Source organism: Gambusia affinis, linkage group LG17, assembly GCF_019740435.1.
Source record: "Gambusia affinis linkage group LG17, SWU_Gaff_1.0, whole genome shotgun sequence".
NCBI classification, from domain to species: Eukaryota; Metazoa; Chordata; class Actinopteri; order Cyprinodontiformes; family Poeciliidae; genus Gambusia; species Gambusia affinis.
Window position 1 is genome coordinate 18,106,360 of NC_057884.1, and position 27,726 is coordinate 18,134,085.

The following is a 27,726-nucleotide window of genomic DNA, read 5'->3' on the forward strand; positions in this document are numbered from 1 at the left end:
ATTTTATGCCCATTCCCCCTGACAGACGTTGTGGAAATAATATTATTTCCAATTACATTTAGTACCACAATAAACTGATTAATCTAATTACAACTAAAAAACAAAGTTATTTGATTAACCCTAAAATTACTTTAGTGGCTAATATTTTAGATGCCGTGGAATTCCTTTCTGACTCAGAAACTTTCCAAATGTAATTTTTGAACTCCTTCACATAAGTCATTTTAGGAGGTGATTAAATACTTTCTATAGATTTACACAAACTGAATGTTTGTGTATTTTTATCTTGCACAACATTTTTTCCCCACCACAAATTAAGGGGATTGACAACCATCACTTCAGTTCGTCTTTGTTTGTGTTAGCGGTTGACTGTCACCTGCAGCCCTTTGAGGTCATCATAACACTGTGATGTCCATTGCACCTGTCAACACACGTTTGATTGTACACACCTCTCATTGTTGCCCCCGGCACTATAAACCCAGCATCTTGTCCGCTGTACTACACGCTGTACTGGACCCATCACTCAGCCACGGTCACACACTTACAGAGATACACACGCATGCAGGTAAAGAAACAAACGAATGTTCTCAAAGTGACGGGAACAGACTCAAAAACACACGGTCCACAAGACACATATCACACACAGCGTCCTGCTGCTTTGGTCCAGGCATGTGGACTCTCACTCACTCACAACAGACAGTTTACACTGGAAATGAAGCTAATCCATCACCAGACGTGCACACTCACGGCAGGCATCGTCACCTTCACAGCTCACCTACTATGATTTTGACATTTCTGCCTGCTGGACACTGTAGCTGCTGTGATGGATTCATAAATGCACTTGTATACATATTCGGGAATGCATATTAATCTATTCAATAGTGAAATGTTCAAGAGATTTTGTTTAAATTTTTGTAGAATTAAATGTTTGTCCACTCTTTTCCTTAAGTACATCTACAAATGTGTTTTATTCTAACATATATTGTAACTATCTTATGTCAAATACACTTAAATGCCTCTTGCTATTTAAAATATAACCTACAGTTTATGTACTGCATCAGTAAAATATTTTTGGTAACCCTTTAGTAATAACAGTAAAATAAATGTTTTTTTTTTTTATTTCAGTTTCATCGTCAAACAAATTTCACAATTCCATATTTGAATGTACGGTAATACATAAAATCAGCATGCCAGAATTAAATGATCCATAAAGTACACTAAGTTGTGCTTTTCCTGAAGCACCAAAGGAGCCCCAAACCATCACACTACCATCAGCTGATATAATGTTTGTGTGTTGTACTTTCTCTGTATATGTGAGATGGATCTTTATGTTTTATTTTTTGGGGGGTTTTTTTGTAACATTGATTTTCAGCGTACAACTATCCCATGGTTGTCTATTCATCTTTTTTAAATCACAAACATTGGAGCAAGAAAAACCTGAAGTTCTGAGGATGTTTTTCTATGTTTTTCTGTGACATTTTGCTGAGTAGTCAGTTTGATCTTGGAGTATTTTTTTCAGACTTGCCATTCCTCAGAAAGTTCATCCCTTTTCCATTTTTTCTGCATTTGTGGACAATTACTTTCAATGTGTCAAATTGAGCCCTGCGACAGAGTTGCGACCTGTCCAGGGTGTACCCTGCCCCTCGCCGTCCTGACCCCACTGGGGACCAGGGTGTAAGAAAATGGATGGATGAATGATGGCAAATTGAAATTGAAATTTAATTTTATGTTTTCTGAAGTCACCTCTATCTGACATTAAGATTTGTTTGATCTGAATATTTGAGCTTGACAGAAAATAAAGAGTAAAAAAAAAAAATCTGCTACTAAACATATCAAAGTTTGTGAATAAGATTTTCCTTTTATTTTTTTCTTCCACTGCTGCATCAGAGCTTCTAGATATGTCTATGAACTGTGCCTGTTTTGTGAAAAAGACAGCCATATTTAAATAGTAACTAATTATAAAAAATACTTCTCAATACAATAAGAAAACTGAATTCCTTGGAGGATCAATGGTATGCACGTCTGACAAATGCAGGCCAGCAGCACTGCAGTCCCATCCAGCAGCTTGCTGAAGGCTACAGCAGTGTTGTTTCATAGCTCTCTTGTTACTGGGCTGTAAATTCAGCGGATGGCTCCTGTCTCAAAATATTGATCCACTCCGTCACCTTGAACCTCCGTATTGACACATGGGGCGACGCTGAGCGGGGAAAAGCGGCAATTTACCGACCCTCAATTATGACATTCATAGGTGATGTCACAACAGGGGCATGGGGCTTTGAGACTCACTTGCAGTTTGCCGGGGGATTGAATCCATTTGTCTGAGCCTTGTGCACCAAGACACACCCTGACAAACACTCTCTGAGCAAAGACTCTCCACCCTAAACAGCATTTAATGGCTCCCAATGTGCTTGTGTTAGATTTTTAAGCGTCTCAGCTCATACAAACTATCACATGCATATGTGTATCACCTGACAGATTGTCTAATATTTGATGTCTCTTCATTCCCCAGGCAGATGGTTTCAGGGACCCTGTCTTTAGCAAAGTACAGTTGATCATCAGTGCAATCAAATCAAATAATTTCATACTTCTTAAACCAATCCATGAATCAGTCTTGTGGAATGAAAATTGACATGTTGGGAAATAATTGACTTTTAGTAAATCACCATAACCACACTTATTACTAACCTTTAGTAATAATGAAATAAATACAGTTCATTTATACTATTCTTTGATAAGTTTGCCAGATTTTCTACAGCATTTTAACTTGTACTCAGTCTTCCTGCTTCTCTGTGATATTGCTAGGTTACAGCCACTCATCAAAGTGGGAAAAACCAGAGAAATGCCATTAAAGTAAGAGAAATGTGGCTTGATTTTAACACATCATAAAATGGCTGCAAGAACATAGCCTCTCATTCCAACCTTCCCATATCTACAGTCTATGCAGTAATTAAAATGACTCAAGTAAAATGGTTTAATTTATTAAAGGGATTTGATTCTGAATATCTTGAGTCAGAATTGTGTGCTAAACCGCTACCCCTAAATTCAACCCATGTTAGAACAACATAGAGGAGAATATGGGGATCTGTGATGATGTGTGCCTGTTCAACCAACACTAGATATTATAGAAAATATGTTAAATGAGCTGAAGTAGGCACAAAAGAAGAACCAGGACTTTGGATTTTCTGATAAAACCCGCCTTTCTCTTTATGCTCCAACCTTTGGAAATATTATAGGAGCACAATTTTGGTCTAAAAACTTTTTTCCCCCTATTATCCAGTGCATAAATGTACTAAATAAAGGGCTCAGTGGTTGAGTTTAAGCTCCAGGGGATTTGCACAAAGAAACTACAGGAATCAGTATGTGGGCTCACCTCCCGGCAGGAAAAGCATCCAAATCAGGTGCTATACAAGTGGGGTGGTTGGCGAGGGCGGGAACCTTTGTGTGCTGGTTCCTGGTGGCATAATATGACTTAAAGGACAACAAATGTCACCTGACTGGTGGGTCAGGAGCCAGAGTGGCTGGAATGAGCTTCCTCCATCTGACAGATGAGAGTGAGGAACTCTCTCATCTTGAGGGAGTTCAAAGTAGAGAGAAAGGCGTTCAACTGCTTCTTTCCATTGAAAAGGCGTTAGTTGAGGTGGTTCAAGTATCCCCCTGTCACCTGCCTTTAGAGGTTTTCTAGGCATATCCCACTGGGAGAAGACCCTGAGGCAAACTTAGAACTTGCTGGAGGGACTGCATGCCCCATCTGGTCAAGGAACACCTTGAGATCCTCCAGAATGAGCTGCAGGATGTTGCTGGAGAAGGAGAAGTCTCGGGTTCCCTCCTGAAACTTTTGGCTCTGTGGCCTGATCTTGGATGGGCAGAAGACAGTGGTCAATGGATGGATATGTAATCCTCATCACACATAAGCTTTGGATGGCTTGTTCTCTTGCCTAAGCTAAGACGAAAAGAAATGTGCTATTTTTAGAATATCCAAACATGATAAGCCATTTAACCATTTTTGCGTGCTCTTTCTTTAATGTGTTTTACATTTGCAAAATGTTGGAGGTTTTTCTGCATTTTAGACAATGAGATAATGTTCCAAAGAAATAAAATGTGATAGGCAATACTTGCTTTTTATTTCTGCACATATTCAATTCCAGTCAATTGAGCAGCTTACATTTAAAATGATCAAGCAAATAATCAGATGAACTTTTTTTTGCTGTAATTTTCTAGGCTTAATTTAAAAGAGAACCCTTTCATTTATGCCTGTTAGTCAGAACTGAAGCGCGTAATGTTTAAAGCCTGCCACTTATCTCTAGCTTTTCATAATTTTAAAGAGAGTAAATGGTTCTTTGAGGACATAATTATGATGTCTCATGACCCAACTTTGGGTCTTGACCTCAACATGACACACGCTGCTATATTGCATTACAAATGGATTTCAAATTGAACCCATATCAGATGTCACATATCTGATTCAGTAAGTAGTGGCCAGGGGCCACCCAGCCATCGTTAATACTGTATTCACAATCCATTGATGAGATCATGAAAATTTGTGTGTATGTTTTTTGTGTGTTTACCCTATTAATGTTCACCCCTGCTTGCACTGACACTCATAAATGTGTATAGAGACACGGACAGAAAAAAAGATACTATCCCCCTGGGTCAGACTGCTCTTGAGTGTTGACCGCTGAGGATACGGGTCAGAATAAGAGGGTAAAGAGAGAAAGGGGCTCTTAACAGGCCACACAGATGGGCTACAGTCGTACTGACAAAACACACGCGTGCACATGCTGTGTGAGGTCAGGGTTCACCTGAAGAAGCTCTGGTCACTTTCCATTCATCAGTTTTATGACTAATGGTGAAGAAGAAACATTAGACAAGACACAAGCTGCTTCTCAAAATGAAAACAAAACATTTTTTTTTTTCAGATTTTGTTTGTGAATGTAGTAATATCTCATAAGGTTTTACCACTGTTGGGATTAATTTCCTGAAGCTGAAATTGCCACTTTTACAAAATCTTGTTTATACAAAATGGACAATAGAATATTTCCATTTATCGCCAGTTTTGTTTATTGAAACCAACAATAGGCAAAAAGAGCATTACTCTGAACTTGATTGGATGAAGTTGTGCCATGCCAAGGTTTACTGGGAAATGGCTTGTTTAGCATAATGAGTGGTGTAAGTTATCCACCACACACAATGTTTTGCATTTCTGACAAAAAATCAGCTTTAGCCTTCTCTGGCTTGTAGGAAACTGGATTTGTTCTTGCCTATCCACCTCAACAGGACTGATTTGTGGACTAAACAACTAACTGTTCTATTAACAGATACTCCCACCTGAAGGACTTCGTCTCTGTTGCTAATTAATGGGTGGTTATTGGACGTATAAAATAAGTAGAACTGATAAGGAAACATTCAAAATGTGTAGGACAAAAACATAATGATTAGTGGTGCACTATAAAGCCAGATAGGAGAAAGATTAAGGAAATAGCTCCATAAAAGATTGAGGTTCTATAAAAAGTTAAATCCATTATTATGAATTCTTTGTTTTATTTTTTGTTTATTTTTTTAGGATTGCCTAACTTCATATGTCTTACTGCATGTACACACATGTATCTATCAGTCTCCCTTTACTTTCTAACATTTCCCCATGGGAGAACAGCAGCCATTTTGTCCTGTCACTCCTCTGTTCTTTCTCTCCCTCTTTGCCTGTCCAATAATGACAGTTTAATTTGCCATCCAATTACACCTGAGCGGTATTTAAATGAGCCAATCAGGACTTCTGACAAGATGACTAGTTGCTCCAGTTAGCACTGTGATACAGAGGTCGATTTACTCCCTGATTCAGTGAAAGATACTGTTGGGAAGCTTCATCAACACAAATCTTGTCGGTGGCATTCTGTTATGCTGGTTTTTAATTTTGTCTTTTCACTTGTATTCTTTTTATGGCACAAATCTCACAGAGGTGAAGAATAGCGTGGCAAAGCAGCAAAGTTTCCATGCATTCAACAGCCTATCGAACTCTATTTCAGTTGTTCATTTTTAACATTATTAGACAAGGCAAATGTAGGCATGTTTATTTGTATAGCGTCATTGTCACATAAGGCATACCAAATTCCTTTACAGGAAAACAGAAAAAAGATATTAAATCCAGCAACACAGAATCAGAACTGAATGCTACGTCACCTTGTTCAGTTCTGGTCCTGGGAACACAAATAAACTTCAGTTGACATTACTGTGTAATAGACTTTATGCAGATGCTCAAATTGAGCAGTTCTTATATATATATAAAGGTTTCTTTTGTTGTTGTTTTTTTTATTCTAATGACTTTTTTGCTTTCCTTTTTAGTTAACAACCCATTAAGTAGATCTGATTGAGAATACAATTAATAGGAGGGCAAGTCTGAGGGAGGGACATGGCCCAGGCAAGACTGCAGTCATATACTTAATTTATCATCATTCAGCCTGAACTGTAAGAAAGAACTGCTGATTAGGGATGGGACATGATGTGGTAAAACCAAAGAATAAGAGGGAGGCAGGGGTAAATCCTAATCCCCTCTTGGCCTGGGTGTAAATAATGTCTAAGCATCTTATCCTGCTCATTTATGTAATGGCTTTGTGTAGCACTATCATTTGTCTTTCAAGCTAAAATGTTACAAGTATCTTAAAGCTAGTGTAAAAGTGTCTCATTGTGCAATTGTATAATCTCCAAATGTATTTTAATAATGAGTGCCTTTTGGGTTTGTATTTGGTACTGGCAGTTTTTGTCTCCTTGATTAAAGAGCCTCTTTAATCTCCTTGCTGCCTTCCCAAGGCCCCTCCATAAGCATAACTACCTCCAAGCTTTGCAATAACTGTAACCATGCTTTTTAATACCGGGTGATGGTAAGTAAAAATAACCTGAGCCTAATATCTTCAGATTAAATACATCTTTTAAAGTCTGGCTTTGGCCTGCTGTGTTGTACTAAGCTGTCCTCACATACACATAGACACACACTATTCAAGCATTGAGGCTCCAGCATGCCCGTGATTATAATCACACAGACAAAACCATACTTAAAAATATTAAATTTGGCACTAGATGGTTTTGCAAATTGCTCTTAAATGCGTGACTTGACCTGAGTGCCTTTTTGGCACCTAGGAAAAATTACTCTGTATGATGAGTACGCAACAATAGCAGCGCATCACGCAACTCTTCAGTGTGTTGTCAAACAGAGCAGAAGAATCTAGTGCAGTAATGATTCTCTGTGGGAATGGCCAAAGCAAGACATTAATGACGCTGGAGATGTTGATTTAATTACCAGCAGGACCAGGGGCCGGATGCATAAAACTATGTAATATAAACACAGCAATGTACAGCGTAGGACAGATTTATTGGCACTCTTCCTGCAAATACACTATAGCCACCTCCCCTTTGTTACCGTTTGGAGCATCTCCTTTACAGTTTGTTTCTTCCTATTTTTGGCATGAATCTGGGCAGGAACATGGGCACGCAGGAGATGTGGTCATTGCTCTGAGAATGTTTTCCAGTAACACTCAGAGTCACCAATGGAGAAACTCCAAGATAAAGCAAGATATTTAATTTTGTATAGAAAATTAGTGCTGGCCTTAACATAAGAAAAGCAAATCAGATCATTTAATCATGTTGTTATACATACAAATAGATATATTTTTGTGATATAAATTGGGTCAGTGGTGGCGATGGTAGGAGTTTGACCCTCAATCAGTGCATACCAGTTCGATTCCTGTTATGTCTGCCTGTCACTTCACCCACCTTTCCTGCTGCTATTGGTTAGAGGGCCAAGTAGCGCCGGTTCATGTCAGTGCGCCGCCATCAGCGTGTGAATGACTGTAGTGTGAAGCGCTTTGGGATCCTCTGGACTTGATAAACGCTATACAATCATTACTTTATTTGAAACCTTTCAGATTTAGATAATGCAAACAACCAATGTATATAAATATCTATGTATGAATTTTATTTAAAAGAAAATGACAAAAAATAAAATGCATATCACAAACCATGGAGTTCCGCTGTTTCACACTGGCTGGCGAAAAGCTTGCTTCCTCTCACAGAATGTTGGCCAGAGTTGAACCGTGTCTCCCTTCTTCCGGCTCTGGCCTGCTCCGCTTCCCCAGAACCAGAACCAAACATGGAGAAGCAGCATTCAGCTTCTATGTACTACAAATCTGGAGCAAAGGTCCAGAAAACTGCAAAACAGCGAAAACACTGAGTTCCTTTAAATCTAGACTGAAAACTCAGCTGTTTAGAGTTTCTTTTGAAACATAATCTTAAAACATTAATCAAAAATTTGATGTTTAACGGCAACAAAATGTAATGTTGTTGACCATGTGTTCTATGACTTTGTATTTCTGTGTTTTTATGAAAGCACTTTGAAAAGCCTTGTAACTGAAAGGTGCTATACTACTAAAATAAGATTTTATTTGTTTCATTACATTCTCTTCCTTCTGAGAGGCACACTGGTTGCAGGGCTGTGAAGTCGCTGTGATTCTGCTAACAAAGTTGATGCATGTGTTTTTGTCACTGCTTGATTATACTCATAATTGTGCTCCTCCTTGCTGTGCAGCTTTCTGCTAGCAGACGACATATCTGTTGGTGCACTGCCTGGGTAGAAATTATTTTTGGAGTTTAGGATGACATAAATCAATGACCAGTCTAGGACTGCAGTCAGATGTCAATCAAATCAATTTAAGTGTCCCTCATGTGAGTACAAAAAATGGGGAAGAGTTGTGCAGGATTTGCAAAATGACTACCAGCTGATTTTATAAACTTGAATAAAATGTACTTTATTTTTAGCTCTGTCTGTCATTCCTGCACCTGTTATTTATATAATCCAAAACCATAGAAATTTAAAAACACTTTTACAGTTCTAATCTTATGCTTCTTTCTCATTTCAACTTTGATCAGCAGACTTAATGCTTCATGAAAAAAAATATTTGCATAACCTGAGAAACGCATTACATGCATCTACTCTCAGGAAACATTCAGTCTTTCTAATTACTCATTTTATGGAGGAAATGATACATAATACACATCATGCATTTGCGTTGTTTATGCATCTGGCCCCAGGAGTGCGCATTACTTGATAATGTGGCACAATCAGGCAACAATCAGTGATGTGACAGATGAGAGAGAATTGCTTGTATTGTTGTTTACCCATAATGTGTGCAAAAAATGATGAAAACATGATAAGAAAGGATTATAGTCATGGGTAAAAAAAATGAAAGAGACAGTGGGGAAATCAGCTGGTTTATGTTTTATCTGTTTGTTAATTATTTCTCAAGCTAATATCCTTCTGTATTTAGATTACTGGTTGATACTGTTCATCTGAGATTTATGACAATAAAATACAGAAAGGGAAATCAAAAGAAATACAATAACTTGAGAGAAAAACAGAATTACCGCAAGAAGGAGAGGAAGAAGGTTAATTAAAACAGGATGGAAGGAAAAAAGTGGAGTTTTGACAGCTATCTATCTAGTCATCACTCAGTGCAAATGATTTGACTCCCTGATCAAACTGAAGGTTAAGCACTTAAGTGCATGACCAATGAGGAGAATGCAGCACAGATGCAGAGTTGTTCCATAATGGCGCCTGAGGAGCCCTCACAGATAAAAACACAGTCAAACACAAAGGTGAAGCGAAGCTTTCTGGGCTTTTCTAGGAGTGAGAGCTGCCCTGCTGTGCAGCTGACACCACCCTCCATTAACTCCATCACACCCAATACACCCAGATAGAATCATGTCTATATCTTATCGTCATAGATGATAGAAAGTCCAGACAAAGGGTCCAAAGAACTAAAACTGAAACCATTAATGAAAAGAAAGGAAAATTCAGGAAGTAGCGATGAGTAATATAAGATTGTAAAGGACTGGATTATGTTTAACAATGTGCCAAAGCAGAGAAATCATGACATTGCCTGGAGGGAACAAACTGTTATATTTTTAAGCATTTGCCTACACTGTTTTGTTTTGCTCATTTTCCTTTAGTTTAGAATTTGCTTTGTTCTAGTAGAAATAACATGATCACTGCTTATACGTCTCTGTACTAATTTAGTTACCATTGCCATTGAAAAATGTAAAACCTTTGAAAACATAATTGACAAAAAAAAAAAAACGTTTTTAAATTTTTGATGGAGCAGCTAATGCAATGTCACAAAAGTGTTGCTGCAGAAGTAACCAGAAGGTAGAAGAAAGTGCTTTGGGGTTATTCAAATAATCAAAGAGAACCAAGAGTGCATTGGTATTTTGGATTTTTAAATACACAGGAAAAACATTTACTTATTCTTAGAGGACTGAGATTCTCAGAAGAGTCAAAGCAGCATTGCTGCCATTGTCCTAGGGAAATAATTCAGCATATCTGCCATCTTGCGAGTGGCAAATTTTCCATGGAAATCAATACAACTATAGATGCAAACTGGGATTTATAAAGAAAAAAGGTTCTAAAATATATGTTGGACTAACTTTTTTTTTTTTTTTTAGTATATAATAAAATGTATTCACTTTGTTTTTTTGTTTTGTTTTTTTCTACTTTTTAATTATATTTTTATTTATTATTTTATTGTGTATCTGTACTTTTGATGTTTTTATAATTCAGTTATGTGTTACTATTAATCTGGTTATGGGCTTGGCAGGTGAAGGTAAGGAGAGGGATGGGAAGTGGAAATCTGTTGATTGCATGTATTTATACTGTATTTCCAATTTATTTATCAATAAAAAATCTGCAAAAAATAAATAAATAAAAAAATTATGATGCTTAAGAAACACTTTTTTGCTAAAACATATTTTTTCTTCAAAAGTGCTGGAAAATTTCAACAAAATTATAAAAAGAAATGTAAACTATAAATTGAAATGGGACAAAGGAAAGAAAAAAACTGAAAAGATGACCAGATGAAGAGGAATAATCAACAAAATCAGATGAAATGGGAAACAAAATAATAACAAAAACAAAAAATACAGAAACATGTTGAATCTAAGTTTCAGTGCATCATTTGCTCTTTTGTTCACCTTCTGGCAGTGGTGTAAACAAAAAGAGCATCAGCAGCTCAGTAAGTTAGTTAGTTAGCAGGGGAATCAGTAAATACTTAGGCCCCAATTATCCACTAAATCTGCCTCTCTCTCTAAATGAGATTATTGCCACACAGAAGCTGCGTCTCCCATTGGGTTCCATTAACTTTGATTACTCCTCATTATTTACTTACAGCTCTGCCACTGTTATTGCATTCACTCATACACACATACAGAAAAAAAAGAAGACGGGGAATGTAAACAAGCAGCTGCACATACTGGATTTTATAGAATTGGACATAAAAAAGAGGAAAATGCAATTTATGAAAGCATAAAGACGGAGCAATAAAGAGTTTGAATATTGAGAAAAAGTCATCTGCAAATGGGAATGTGTGTAATCACTTTTTAAAACATTGTTGTTGACACTTGAAAAAGTAATTCTTTGAAGTGAAGCTACTCCTGGTTGGAGGCAGAACACTAGTTCAACGTATGCCATTTATGTAAGAAAATGCAGACATATATGTCATGGAGTTATGTTGACATGCAAGGGTCAAGCAAAGATCAAAAAGTATCCATAAACTTTGAGTTTTAAATTCCAATAAAAAAAATGTTTCTATTAAAATATTAAATTGTGCTCTGTAGTGTAAAAATAAAATACACACTTTGTCAATTATTTGATGTATTATTTTAACTGGAACCAACACTGTCATAAGATAAGTTCATTTTTCAGTAATGATCTTGACTTCTAAAAGCGTTATGGAAGATATAACATCCTGGCGTTAAGAATTGTTATGGAAGGCATTGAGAAGGCATTGTTATATCATTACAAGTGAAGGAGATGCTGGTAATAAAATGAGAATAACTGTATGATGTGCATCTTCATTTCATATCAATCTGATCAGATTACAAGTTAAATGCACTGTTTTTGATCCCTGTGGGATAACTGAATGGAGTGCTAAATGGAGTGGAAGGGAACAGAAGATATCCACTTTTCTTATTTGTGTTATAATCGTAATAACAGCACATTGCTCTCTAATTTGATGCTCTCCTGAATAAGATTTCAGCCTGAAAAAGTATGTCTTTATTGCTTCCTTTTTTTTTCTTTTTTCTTTTTAGTGGGATCAGAGGCTTGAAAGGGAAAATACGAGAAAATAGGATGAAGGAAACATGTAGAAACTCGCTTGCCTTGAAGAAAAGGTACTAATATTTTCCACAGAAGAGCCCTCTTTTGTAATCATTTACTGTAGAAAGACAAGTTAGTTTTGTGACCGGAGAGCTTTTCAGTTTGTGTTTTGGGGCCTTGCCCAGTGCTCTTGGCTTCCACCGCTCTAATGTCACTCTCAAATCACCATGGCACAAGAGCGTGTGTAAATGTGTTTCAGCACAGCAGGGGGAAAATGTGTGAATGTTTGTGTGTTCAGACGAACACACTTCATCATCAAGGGATGGCAGCTGGTTTGCCTGTAAAGTTTCTGATGCCAAAAACACAGAAAACCAACTCTAGAAAAGCCTAGAAGAAGGTAAAATAAAATAAAAGAAAAAGCAAAGGTAGAATAAAGTCAGCTTCAAGGCCTAATTTCACCAACGTTGTCCCTTGCCTAATTGCACAATCCCTCCGTCTCTCCTGACGTCTTTGCCGCGTGGCCCCGTGGCCATGCGAGGTAAAAAAGAAGCCGGGTTCTAATTTCATTTCGGTTTGTCTTAGGACAACTTTTAGATGTTTAATTCTATCCCAATTTCATGTAATCAGGCAAAAGACTTCCCCAGAGGGAGGGCAGCGCAGGCCAGGGCCAGGCATATGCTATTTGCAAATGTAATTGGTTCACCTTTATTCTGCTTCCTATGATGTTCAGGCTGTCTTTTCTCTCACTCATTTTATCTCTCATTATCTTCACATCCTTCTCTCTTGCCATCTTTTCCAGTACAACACCAACCTTTCCCGCCCGTCTCCGTATTCTTTCTCCCCCCCATTCCTTTGCCTCCCCTCTAGGCGAAACCGCTGTGGTTGTTATTGTGATTTCATAATTTTTTTTTCTCTCATTCCTGCCTTTGCAGCCTCTGGACATTGACTACAAAATCCATTATCATTTGTATATTTTAATTATGCAAATGAGGATAGCTCAGCTGGCCTGTTGGAGGCTGCAGGGGAGAAAGCAGGAACTCCATTGCGGGTGATTACAATTCATCCGCTCGTCTCGCTTTAATTGTAACAAGCTAATTACCTTGTTTCCATTTAGTTTGAACAATGCCAAAAAGAAAAGAGAACAGTGATAGCTTTGGCTAACCCACACAGTGAATCTAGCTGACAGGTATGAAAATGCAGGGAGGAGTAAGGAGGGGAAGCGATGGGAAGCGGTTTAGAAACTCAGTCAGTATTCATTGGAAACATTTGCTGCTTTTGCAGGAAGAATTGTGATGAAACGTTTGTTGCTTTCAGTCTTAAGGATATCGACAGTATTTGATAAACATGACAATATGGAAAAAAGGCAGATAAAGGTGTTTGAAAAAAATTCAACAAACCCAAACAATATTTTTTTTTTTGTATGGCGAGTTGGTGATCCCAAGATGCCACTTTTTGCTACTTAACTGCAGTGTTGTGATGTTTCACCTCTGAAACATTCTGAACTAAATTGATACTCATAACATCAAGTAGTTTACAACCCTTTCTCACTTTTTTCTATGTATATTTATGGAAATAAAATAAACAAATATTTGCATCTGTTTATATCTTGTTCTTATTGCTCACTTGACAGCAAGCAGCTTTATCAAATATTTACTGATTTAGGAAGTATAAAATTTCTCTGTGGTAACTTCAAATCAACAGCTTTCTCAAATGAGGCCGGCTTGTACTTGACAAAACTTACAGATTTTGTTTAATATCTAAATCTTTATTTTAATTATTTTTAACCTACAATTTTCCCTCCACTTAATTTTCTATTTGTAAAATAAAAGGTTGGAAGAATCACTTTGTAAGCAGCCATATTTTTTACCAGTAACCTTTTTATGGTTTACTGTTTAATTTTAAAGATCAACACACATCGACTCTATTTACATGACATGTTTTCTTGTCTTTTCCATTTTGATGAGTGGCAGAGAGAAACTTTAAGCAACTTATTATAAAAAATACAAATAACAAAAATCTTTTATTTAAACTCACCAGTAAGAAAAAGAAAAAAGTATTTTTTTTTAATGATGCACTCTCCACCACCCCTAGAATAGATGCTGTCAAATTAATAGCTGAAATATTAAAATTCTAATTTTCTTTGTTAGATTATACTGACTTATCAGACTATAGAAATCTCCTCCAAGATAAATGACAGGCTTTTCTCTGTTAAATAAATATTTTATTAATGTTTTTATTTTTTTATTTATTTATTTTGGTGCAATCTTTAACTCGAAGGCAGGATGTCTGAAAGCTGTACTCCAATAATAAAGGACAAAAGCGATCATCCTGTACTTCCTCCAGTTTATGAACCCTCTTTGAGACTAAGTTTATGTTTCTGCCGGCACTTCTTTGTCTTGTATTCACTCTGTTCAGAGGTTTCTCACTGAAATGAGTCCAGGGCTTCTGGGGATCAAGACCGGGCCTCAGCTGAACAAGATCTCATTATCTCTCCCTCGCAGACCTATGCAGACACACGCACACGCACACACACACACACACACAACCACATGCTGTACAGAGATATTCACACACGGATGTGTATTCACTTCCGAACACCCCTCGTCATGCCACAGTGAGCAAAGTGTCACAATGAGGGACCCTGAATGTGTGTCATGAACAAGACACTGCAGTACATTATAGATTTAACTGAGATTTGGAGCGAAAAAAAACATTTGATTCACTTTTACAGCTGCATTTAGAAAATAAGAAAAGTATCCTCAAAAAGAACACAGGTTAATAAATGTTTCCTATAAAACTAAATATATATGTATATTGCTTCACTGCTTAGACATAGTTTTGTAAAATTACTTGCATCATTCTCAAATCTTTACTTTCTATTTTCCGAAAGGCCAGACTGGTACACTCTTACTAACCACCACTTTCTCCGTGCCCACCTACTTTACATCGCCATCAGGGAGATACTTGAAAGGTATTTGAAACTGTCGTCCTTAATCATTTCCCGGATCCCGGAGGACTCCCATGACGTGACAGAGGAAGGACGGAGAGGGAAGGATGAGCAGACAGAAAGTGATGTCAACCATCAGTCAAGTATTGAAGCTTTGTAAAATAAAGATTTTTATATAAAACAAAAAGCAAACAGAAAAATTACTCAATTTGTGTTTATGATAATGAGCAATTCCTTGCTGTGCAGGCCTTCTTATTACTATCAAAAGTACTTACGCTCCCTGACAAGCTTTTTCTGTCCTTACTAAAGAAAAGCATTCCAGCATGTTTGTGCTGCCACCATGTTACACAGTGGGGATTCTCTTTTCTACACATAGAACAGTTACTCATGGTGACGATTAGCATATAATTTATACTTTTGGAAAGTAATGTATCTCTACTGCAAATGGTGGATTTTGCTTTGCTATTAGCTTCCCATATTTAATTGATCAACCAGTAGTCTGACACAGCCTTTATTTTTCTGTTTAATCACTAATGACATCTCATTATACAACATAGTGGACTTTGCAGAACACCAGCCTTTGTTACCTACCCATACTCTGGCTGTCAACACACTACCTTGTTTAGTGAATGCGTGGAAACTGTAATCAGTTTCTAATTACCCATTGTCTACATTGGTTTTGCATATAACATTCCAATTATAACTGCTAATAAAGAAGTGTTAAATCAGGAGTGGGTTGCTCTGTGTGTGACCACAAGCAAATACTCTTCCTGGTATAAATTGAGGGCAAGGTTTTGTAAGAGACCAACTAATTTGTCAATTAGACCCTTATTCAGTCCTGAAGTACACTGTTAAGCTAATAAATAATCAAGAAGTAAATTGCTGCCATTTAGTTAATGTTACTTTGATGTGCTGTAGTGTGAAACTACATGAAAGATTAAAGATTGTTAAAGAAAGAAAAATCTGTCCACACTTCCATGATATGCTCAATGTGCATGTAAAGTACACCAACATGCAAATCAGAATCAGTCATTTCTAGATCTTTTGTGGAATCTGGCTCAGGATGAACTTTGATTCAAGCATACTTAAAGGCTTAGCAAAATTTGACCTGGATCAACTCAGCGAACGAAGCTATGTTTAACTAATCCTACATTTATGTGGTGATGAACTCAGAGTCAGGAAGTCTCTTATATCACTTTTTTAACATCACATGTTATAAAATCAATGTAATTCGTCTTTCAGTCCATTTTGTCGACATCTTTTTTCTTTCTTTTCTTCCTAAACCAATATGGTTACATCCTATACTTTGGACTTCTACAGCACAATGAAAGAATTGGTGTCTCAATGCTTCTTAAATTATTATGTAGCAAGTATGAGTTTATGGGAGTCATCTTTAAGTGACAAAATGTGGATCATTTTTACTTTTTGGAATATTTTGAATATTCCTTCAGCATCCCCAGTGTTTTTGCTTCCTTTTTTCTTTCTGTTTAGGACCTTTATGTCTAATGTGTATCCAAAGGTATGTTGTTAGATTTATGTAATCTTAGAACATCAGATTTGCCATGCTTGACCTTTCCCTATATTTTTTGAAACATGTCAAGTAGGTTTAATAGTTTTTTTTTGTTTTTTTTTTACTTGACCCTTAAAAGTGGACATCTATAAACGTTATGTTATTATAAATGTCTGAACTGTTTCCATATTTTAAGGATTATACCAACATCTTCTCTACAAGCTGCTTACGTATTAAAGTGCTTACAGCCACACACACCAATTTGTGTAACACTAAAACGCAAGATGAAAAAGTATTTAAAGTCACTCTTGTTGTTGGTTCCATTTGCAGCTTGAAATCTGCCAGCAAAGGTCAGCTAAATGGATAAGAAGGCCAGCAGACATGGCATTTAAAGATCCACTTTCTCTATATCTTGTGGCTTCTGTTCCTCAAATACAGCTTAGAGGTTTACCAGCAGGTCATGTTTGGACGTAAGTGTAGAGACAGAAAGGGAGATTTAAATATGTAGCCTTCATTTAGAGATCAGTCACTCGACGGAGATCGGCTTATAATGGTGTTTCAGTCCCATATTTCCTGCTGCTCTTCTGTTAGAGTGTGGCATGTTTAGTGGCCGAAATCATACAAACATCCACAGTCTAGCATATTATTCAGTTTTTTTTCACCTCAGTTGAACTAAGAACAGCACAATTTTAGGTGATTATTAATTATAATTTAATCAACATTGTGTTTTGTTTTTCTTTTACACCAACAATATTTCTCACAGTTGTATCAAGAAACAAATGTCTCCAGATGTACATTAAGAAATGTTTTCTCAGTGAACCAGTTAAAATTGTACCACAAACCTCTTGTGTTTTGTAAACCTTCTGGCTTGGTTTTATACTAAACAAGAAATTGTTTGCCATATTGCATCATAGTTTTTCTACCCAATCTTAAACTGGCTGTTTCGGTGCCTAAACCTGACCAGGTGGTTTTGGTGCTTTATGCTAACCTAGTAGTTTCCTTGCCTAATGTTTAGTTGAACATCTTGTCCTACTAAGAAATAACACAAACAATGAGAGAAAGTTGTAATGTTGAACAATTATTGACTTTCAACAATGTTTGATACATAAGAAATGTGTATCATTTGTCGCCAGTATCAGTTTTAAACAACATTGGAAACAAACATAACTTATAAACATATTTTTCTATTCTTATATTTGTGCTTTATTATACCATAGTTGTTAGCAGGATAGCTACAGGCTTCTTTGAATGGGCTTGGTGAGCTGCTCCTGCTCACTGCCCCTCCCCTCCCTGTTGTCTGTGAATTAGCTTGTTGCTCTCACCTGTGGCTCTTCTCCTGCTGGCTGCTGATTGCTCTCACCTGTGCTGCTGCCTTCATAGACCCCTGTTCTGCAGTCTCTCTGTAAAATGGTCTATTGTCACTACAGCCAAGTCAATGTTCCTGATTTGTTTCTGTCTCCTTTCTGTTCCTTGTTCCCTTTTTGTCTGTCAGACTTGTCTTTTGTCAGTGTGCTGGCTTCCAAGACTCTGCAATGTTGGCTCTTGGAATCCACATCAATTGGGTAAAATATTGTTTCCTGATTAAATATTAAAGCCATTCCAGCACTACCTATATTACTCATCATTCTGTAGAGTTTGATTGCTGACTTATGTTGGGTTGCAGTCTCAATCTTGGTCCCAACTCATACAAAAATAGTTACAAATACTACTACTGTTATGTATAAAAATTTTATAATAAATTACTTTTCTGAAATCCCTCAGAGTTTTGCAAAGCTAGCTGACCCTCATCTTTCCAATAGGTGTGATTAAACATTTGTTCTGTTTATTTTGAACATTGACCTGGACACAAAGACTGGGAAAAAAGTCTGCATAAAATATATGAATATATAATTTTTTTAAAACAGTTTACCACTTAAATATATGATGTTTCAGGAGCCATTTATTTAAAGCTTCTAGTTCTGTTTATTTTCTACTCTCAACTATGTTTAAAACAAATTGTGTTTACACTGACAAAATACCCCTCTTTCTGCTTTAATTTCATCAATGTTTCTACATGATCAGTCTTAGCTATAACTAGAATATAGGGAAATTGTTTTGCATATAAAGTGTTGTGTATAAATGACCACCAGATAATTTCCAGATTGGATGTTTTCCTGATTTCATTCGGTTTCAGCATCTGCTAAAAATCCTAAAGATTATATTTATGTCAAAAGATAAATAATCCATCAAAAGACATGAAAAACATCTTCCTGCACAGGATGTTTGTGTTTGTACTTCATTGGTTGTGGACGTGTCCACTTGTGCATATGCTTGTTTAGCACAAACAACAAAGGGTGACATGTCTGTCATCATTAGTGCCGTCAGATCCCTTTCACTCATCCTGCATCTTTGTTAATCCCTCCATTCACACGCTGGTGCTGAAGTCTAGAAGGGTATTTATAGAGCAGTGGATCAGTGAGAGATCAGGCAAAAATATGAAAAAACAATAATGGCCACAAAAGCTGTTTTGATGTTGACTTTCAATGTTGGGGGGATCAGCAGAACATAAACAATACAGATGTGAAATCCATCCGCATGTTTGGTATCTAAGCCTGTTTTGATGACAGATTGTTGTTGAGTCAAATTTTTAGAAAAAATGTTTAGATGTCAGAAAAATCTGAATAAACTTTGATAATTCCTTAACAAAACATGTAATAAACAATAAAGGTACGAAATTCCTCACATTGTCGACTGACTTGTTCCATGTTTGTCCAGGCTACACGAAGAGGCCATAAGAATAAATGAAACACTTCAAGTTTTAAATTTTAATTTCTGAATTATTTCCATGTTTGAGGAAATATAATCCAGTATGTTTCATGTTTTTTTTTTTTCAATATTCTTCCCATCTGTATGGCACACTGTTTTAATCTCCACCACCTATATATGTCTGTGTGTGTGTGCGCGGGCGTGTGTGTGTGTGTGTTTGTGTGTCTCAGTATGCTCGGCTTTTCTTGTCTATCTACTGCATATGGGATTCAGCTTTAGCCACTATGTGCACGCACTCACACACACATTGTCATCACTCTGAAAAAAGTACTGCTAATATCTGTTGTTATTTAAACACCAGAGCTGATAGGCGGCTGAACAATAATTATTTTCTGGAACAATAATTATTACCGTTTAATTCCGTTGTTTACCATTTTGCCCAGTGGCCCCTCTTTAAAAGCCAGCCTCTATCCATAATGGTAGGCCCTTAAGCAAAACCACATTTATATCAAATAATTAAAAGTGAAATAATTGAAAAGTAAATGTGAGCTTTTTACGTGTGGTTGTGTGTGTGTGTGTGTGTTTGAAAATTAATTGCTAGAGAAAGATGCACGCCAGCTGTTTCTGACAGCATGTTCGGAGTTGTGTTAGATAATTATTTGTTAAAATATTTGAGCCAAAACAACACTTCTTCGTCATTCTTGTTTTGTTAAAAAACCTGTTGAATCAAATGGAGCAAATATATTTTGAAATTTGCTGTTCCCTTATTTGCATAGCACCTTGTGTAACACCAGATGCTTTACATGGCATAATTAAAATTCCAGGCCACTAGAAACTTGTGGAGAAAACAGTTTAATCAGGGGCACCCAATGTCGGTCCTCGAGGGCCAGCATCCTTTGTGTTTTAGTTCTCTCGCTGGTTTAATGCACCTGGATCAAATGATGTTTCATTAAAGACCAAAGGAGAACATTGACATATTGAAAAAGTTGTTACTTCCACCAGGGAGAGAACTAAAACATGCAACATGTTGCACCCCTGGTTTAAATCAAAAGATATTAATAAACACCAAGAAAAAGGATTTGTCAGAAGTAATATACAGTACAGACCAAAAATTTGGATCCAATTGTGTGTCCAAAATTTTGGTCTGTACTGTAGGTATTAGCAACTGTTGTGTTTTTGTTTTCACTTTAGTGTTTTTTTTTTACTTTTTTTGCAATATGCCCCGTGACATTTATTGTGAGACTGTGCTTAACAAGTAAACTGAGTTTAGCTGAATTGTAGAGAAACACTGCAAAAAGACATTTGAAATTTAAAAAATAATAATTTAACAAATAAATATTTATAAATACTGAAGAGCAGAAATAAACAGAATGACATAACAAGCTTGGCTAAAGAGCTAAAATTACACATAAAACAATTCCAGAAAAAAGGTTAATTAAAAAAAATACAAAATAAAATTTTCTATGTAATGTCAGAAGATTAAAAATAAATCTAATACTAAGGTCCAACTTCAATTTGGCACAAAAAGATAACAATTTACTTAGAAGAAACGCCTGGTGTTTTTGTAAGGTTAATGTTAGTTACATTTTTGTTACTATTTAATTAGTCACTTGCAGAAAAAAATGAGTACCTCAGAATTTCTAACATACTAATACAAATTGAATAAAATCTAAAACAAGATTATATATGTTCAGATTAATCTGACGTGGACCACTGATGTCTGTTTGTGTGATTGTATGTACTCTTTATTTAAGGAGATTACATGCTTGATCATGCCTGGATTACACCAAATTAATGCCTTTCTGAGGTGAGAGGGACATCCTTATTGTGATGTTGTGTGCCTTCTTGGACTTTTACCCATTTATTCCTGTTATTACCAAACCTCTGTGTATTTTATGTTGGCTTTATCTAATAAACCAACACAAAGTAGTGTTTTACTATGGAGAGGAGCAAAAAGAATATCTGGTTGTACAATCTCAAAACTAAAATCAAACACATCTTCAGTTGCAAACACACACTTGTTAATTAAGCTTGTGGGAAATTACAGTCAATTTCTGTTTGTACTCTTGTCATTATTCTTTCTTTTCTTTGGTTAATTTCTGAAGAAAAAAACCCATCTCTTTCCACCCACTCATTTATTGACCAGCTCCCATCCCTGTATCTCTGCATCACTTTCTATACTTTCTATACTGCTCTATTAGTGCTACTGTCAGTAGCACTAATAGAGCCCTTAACGTCCGCATTAACGTAGCTCTTGTTTACTCAGGCGGATGTACAGACTAGTCAGAGACATCATGAAACACACAAATGCATCAGTACAATGCATGTAATATACTACACAGCCATGACTTAGACACCTTGATAATATACCTATTTACTGTATGTTGGATGCTGCATGTGTGAAGCAGAGGAAGCAGGCAGAAAAGCTCAAGATTGCAAACCACACAGCTGGATATACAGGCTGCATTTTAGATGTGGTTACATTACCGCCACAAACTTCTGTGTATTATTGTATGTGATTGGCCAACACAGAGTAGCACATAATTATGAAGTGAAAGGGAAAGTATACATGGTTTTCAAAGTTGTTTACAAAAGGAAATATGCAAAATGTGGGCTGCATTTTATTCAAATTTCTTACTCTGTGATACCCCTAAATAAAATTCAATGACACCAACTGCCTTCGCAACTTGACTTAACCTAGTAAATGCTCAAACTAAATAAAATTTCATCTCAAAATAAGTACGGTAGTAAACCAGCAGCACAATGAAGACCAAGGAACACAGCAGTAAAGTTGTGGAGAACATGGTTTGTGTTACATGCTTGTCACGCTGGTCGAATGGACATGGAGGTGGGACCCAAACGTTGCATACCAACATACTCAGAATAACATCAGTAGAAACTTCTAATTTAATTGCACGGTAATAGTGTACACCAAACCACAAACCAACAATAGGAACAATGGATAATAGACTCTTTGAATACAAGTGGATAGAAATTGGCAGAGGCCATTCCAGGGCATGAAACTAGTACTACATGCTGCAAGATGGAAAATACAGCAAGAATATTTACATTAAATAGAGAGCAGAAAAACAGTACATTTAACAAAAAATACAAACTGAAAACAAACTTTAATTTATTTTCAACAATTACTCCAAAGAAAGCTTTATTTTGCCACAATACTCCACTTTAATCTGTTTCCTATTAAGGTGCATTACCAGAAACAAGTTGTGGACAAACCCGGTATTTATTTCTTTTTTTTATGTTGGTGCTCAGGCACATCAATTTAGATTGTTCTTTTAAAGTTATAATCCTCGTATCAAGTGCTCCATTAGATGTGAGGCTTCTTTTCAACCTGCTTTTGTTTTCTGGTTACTTGCAATCAGCAGGTTGGTGGTTCATTTCCAGCAAAAGCCCAAATAGGTCTTGTGGCTTTCCCCTTAAGCAACACCCTTAACTGCTTTAACTGTAATTTCCAAAAAAATTAAGTTGTAAGCAAGTTGTAAAATAAAGGGGAAGACATTTCCATCAATGGCTCTTTGGATTTATTTTTATCACTACAGAAAGGAAGGTTACACAAGAACATGAAGACACTTTGAGCACAACACACCCACACATGCACACACACACACAAAGGGAATTGAAAAGATTTGGTGCAGGCCTTTTGGAGTAGCACTGTGGTAATTTATTCAGCATCCATTTTAACACATTGTGCATGCCTAAGTGCCAATCTTCCTTTTTGGTGAGTTTCTATGATTTTATGTCCCATAAAAGCACATGCAGTTTGCCCCACAATGCCTATTTAAGTTACATTAGTACTGAAAAATCTCCCAGTAAAGAAAATTAAGCTATGATACTACAAGATCATCTCTGTTAGTTATCTTCTCCCTGCCGAGATGCACCACTCTGATAGCCTGCAGAGAGCTGAATGACTCTCTTGGACGAGAGGTCTAAAACTGAGGCTTACCTCCATTTCTGTCAGTATTTTCTCCCCCATATAAACCATAACAATCATAGCTGTAGTGGTGTAAAATGGTTTATGCCATAAGATAAGTATTATTTGACTCTGTTTTGTGTTTGTAATTTACTGTGTATGTTATGATTAATTTGTGTCATATAAATGTTCATACTGTAAAACAGATTATGAATGCACAGAGGCTGCTCAACTCCCTGCATTTAACATATATTCCAATTTGAAGCTATGTTACCTAGCTGCTTCAGATAAGTCTCTACATTTGATTAAATCTAAGACACTGCAGTGCATGGAAATTGGAGCATCCCCTCTGCAGCCCTGTGATTACCAGGATAGGTAGATTTTAACACTTCCAGTCTAAATTAATAAAAAGGCTCATTTTATTGTCCGAACCACACACTTTCTTAAAACATCAGTGCCTTGCAAATGCTTTCATTGATCTTCCTTATTTTGTTACGCTACAACTTTCAGTAGTTATCATTAGAATAGTGATAAACTGGCATAATGAATACTTATAAAGCAAAAAGAATTTTAGTTTTTTCTATTTTTTTCCCAGACTAAATATTCAAATGAGACAGCCAACTTTTCGCTCATAATCTCATTTAAATTCGATGGGCTTTTATGGAAAAAAGCTGTTCTTCAAGTATAGAAAAGGGAATTTATGTTTGCTGTTTGCTGCACTCTATTTGAAGGACAAAACCTTATGAAGTAAGTGCTCTGATCATATGAAACTAAAATCATGCTGTTTTCTGTACACAAATGCTACAATGTCAGAAAATAAGCACTGCATAGCACATTTAAAATGTCAAACTCATGGTGAAAAATGGTGGTGGTAGCATTATGCTGAGAGAACAGGAAAGCTGACAAAAGCATTCCAGTAAATCCAATCTCCTTTGAGGAAACGGCCCAGGAAAAAAACCCAATGTGTTGTTAATTAAAAGTCTATGCTTAAATCCAGTGAGAATGTTTGACAAAACTTTTATATTGCCATTCACAGATGCTTTTCATCTAATATGACTAGACTTGTGGTATTTTATAATATCATATAAACAATACTGTCAATCTGTAGATGTGCATAGTTAAAAAGACTTTCAATTGTGTTTGCAGCGAAAAGTGACTCTGCCAAGCATTGAATCTGGGAAACTAAAGACACTTCTTATTTTTCATTCTAAAAAATTAATGAGAGCTGTGGTGTATCGGTTTCACTCTACATTTATGTGCCATTTTGTATAATTTATTTAAAAAATCATAGTCTGTGGCATGGGTACCTCTGCAAAGTTTTGCATGTTTGATATATATATAAAAGATTTAAGACTTTAAAACAGCTGTTATACATGTGTAGTGCATTAGTATTCCATTAAATGTGAATGTTGGACTGAATTGTCTAGTTTTCCTTTAGTTTTCTAATGAAGAAAATATTTCCCAGACAATCCATCATGATTCAGTGATAATGTAATTTTGACCACAGAAACAAACACAACTTTACACTCACTGGGATGGATTTCCAGTTTCATTCAATTCATCTTAAAGGTTTAACAATTTGTCTTCACAGTGTTTGTTTGATGGGTTTTGATGGCTCTAATAGGGCCAAGACAACAGATTGCTTCTTCACAAACACACACATACACACAAATACACACACACACACACACATATGCACTTCCACTGTCACATGTGACCTTGCAGCCTCTCAGCTTTGCTTGCTTTAAAAGCACAGTGTAGCGCCCAGCAGTCTGTGTGCACTGCACAGCTAATTGGCTACAGCTCAGTGTTCACTGTTAACTTCTCATTACACATTCCACTTAAAATAACTTCCACAAGTTTGCTTGTGCACAGGGATCATTAAAAATCAAGCAAGCCTTTAATTATAAGACCTGGTTGTGTGGTAAATAAAATTATATTTCAATCTTATTGAGTCCTTTTAAAAAAAATAAAATAAAAATAATAACATTAATAACAATAATAACAGAAATAAAGTCTTTAAGTATCTAATCACAAGTTTTATGATTGTAAGTTCTTTCCTGTGTGAAAAGTTTCTGAAATTACATAGTGCAACAAACTTCTCTTGACTTTCCTGATCTCAGTCATGAAGAGATGTATTCTCTGCATGTAAGACAGATAGACATTCTTAATTTTAGGCAATAATTTAGCACACTATGCGGTAATTTACAAGACTGCTCCATTTTCATTTGCAGAGACTAAGGGGATCGCCAGCTTCTGTCTCAGAGGAAGATGTGTCTGAATAAGAGTGAGGTCAATGCTTTGTCAATTAATTAAAATAAAGGATGGGGTTTTTTTCATAGTCCAAAATGGATCATTTCTAACAGACAGCAGTAAGCCCTCTGAGTGAGGGTTTGTGATTGATTTAGAGTATTTATAAACCTTGAATGTCTTCCAAGGATTTTAAATGATTCACAAATTTAAGAGAATCTTAATTGTTTCCAGTTTAAGAGTTTTTCTAGGCTATAAATTATTATACACAGTGAACTAGACTGAGAACTTAAAATTGTGTTGTAGAACAAGTTTCTGTGTAACTAAGGACTGAATTCAAGCACAGAAACACTGGCATATGTGCACTTCTGTGACAATAGCAGCATCAAAAGAAATATTTGCTCTCTTCTACACAGCTGATCTTTATTATATTAAAAAATAACAAATCAAAGTTAACTCAAACACACCGCCATTTCCCTGAGGCACATGCCATTAATTATATCTTATTTCTGGACATACAGTGGACCCCCACCTATTCACTGTTCACTTTTACCTTCCACTCAACTTTCCATTAGTATGCTGTGGATACCGCATTTTTCACGCCAGGTTTTATAATGGCTTATTGTGGTCATCCCCGGATCACTGGACAACTAACATAAAGTATTTTTCATAATTGTGTAGGTCGTAAACTACGTAACACTTTACTAATCTTTTCTTTTTTTTTTTTTTTTTTTTCTGACTGAGAAACTGATCTTGGGTTTTTGAGTTGGTATAATCAATGTCTGTTGAATTCCCAGCAATACATGCTAGACATACATCTCTTTTGGGTAGCGAATGTATCTATGAGTGATTATGTAATATGCAATATAAATTAAAACAAGGTGCTGCTCAATATTGCGCATAAGTCCTTTTCCAAGGCATTGAGTTCTAATTTTTGGAGAACTACTTCAATCGCATCAGCTGTATTTTGCGAATTTCTAAATACTACAGAGGGTGATGTTCCATATCCTCCGTGAATTATGAGAACCTCTGCTGGTCGGCCTGCTGAGCTAATTGGTACAAGCGCCTCGGGGCAAAAACGCCTTTAACAAACTGAGGCCATGCATGTATCGCTCAGGGGGCTAAGATTGAATTAAGAAAAAATAAAAATTTAATCAGAAAACTTGACTTTGTAAACATTTGTTTTAATATACGGACTCTCTAGTGCCCCCCCAAAAAATCTGAAGTGAAAGAAATTGATTTCAACCTGAAAATACAGAGTGTAGTCTGCTGTAGACGGCCTGTTTTTCCAGGACGGGCCATTGCTGGTACACAGTGGCTAATAATGCAGCTTAATAGGCTGTGACATGGCAAGACTAATACTGTAAATAGACCAATAATGTGTCTGCATTCTTTTATTGTGATAATGTAGTGATGCTTCCATGAAGCAGGGGAGAGTAATGACCCGCACCTGCATGTGTTGGCACAGGGGGATGAGTGCACAGACGCGCCCGCGCACCCGCTGAATTCCAAAAACCCAGGAGAGGAAACCCCTTAAAATATTGCGTATATAAAAAAAAAATATCAATTAGAGTATTTATTTTTTCTAATTTGCATAAGATGCTAGTTAAATCTTTGCTGCAGATGAACAGTGAAAGGACGTGAAGCATCAAGTAAGGATTAAAACAGCTAAATGCGGGACGATTGTACCATACTGTCGCTTACATATGCCTTTAAATCCACAAATTAATATAAGAGCCACTGTTGTTACAGAACCAACTGGAAGCAGTTTAGCTAATTAATTCCGATGTCTTTCATAGTGAAGAACTGGACCGAACAGTCTGGACTATGATTTATATTTGTATTTTTTTTTAAGAATTAAAAGCAATTGTGTCAGGAGACATTTCATATTAAAAATTAAATCAGTGCTGTGCTGTAATGCAGACTCGACCCAGAGCGTTTTGACAAAAGGAGGTGAAGCATTTTAATATGGAAATCACTGGCCCGGGGCATACGTCATTTATTGACAGATTTGATGTTAAATGTCTCAAGCTCACTTAGTCTTGTAGCTCTTAATTTATTATGGGTTTTTTGTCTCTCTGTCTCTTTCTCTTACCCCTCTCCCGTTCTGACCCGCAGAGGTCACACACGCAATTCTTTTTTTAAACGCATGATTAATTCCTCAGTAGGGCAAGCGGCTAATGCATTCGAAAAAAAAGTAAAATGTATTCCAA

The 27,726-nt window shown here is 36.4% G+C and overlaps 1 long non-coding RNA gene across 1 annotated transcript in view; it reads left to right on the forward strand.

Moving 5' to 3' along the window:
* The window catches only part of LOC122819571, a 74,996-nt gene extending 59,811 nt beyond the window's left edge, over positions 1–15,185 (forward strand). Inside the window, exon 4 of the long non-coding RNA XR_006368631.1 lies at positions 15,087–15,185. This is a non-coding gene — a long non-coding RNA (uncharacterized LOC122819571). The remainder of the gene's footprint in view (positions 1–15,086) is intronic.
* Positions 15,186–27,726: the final 12,541 nt, after the last annotated feature.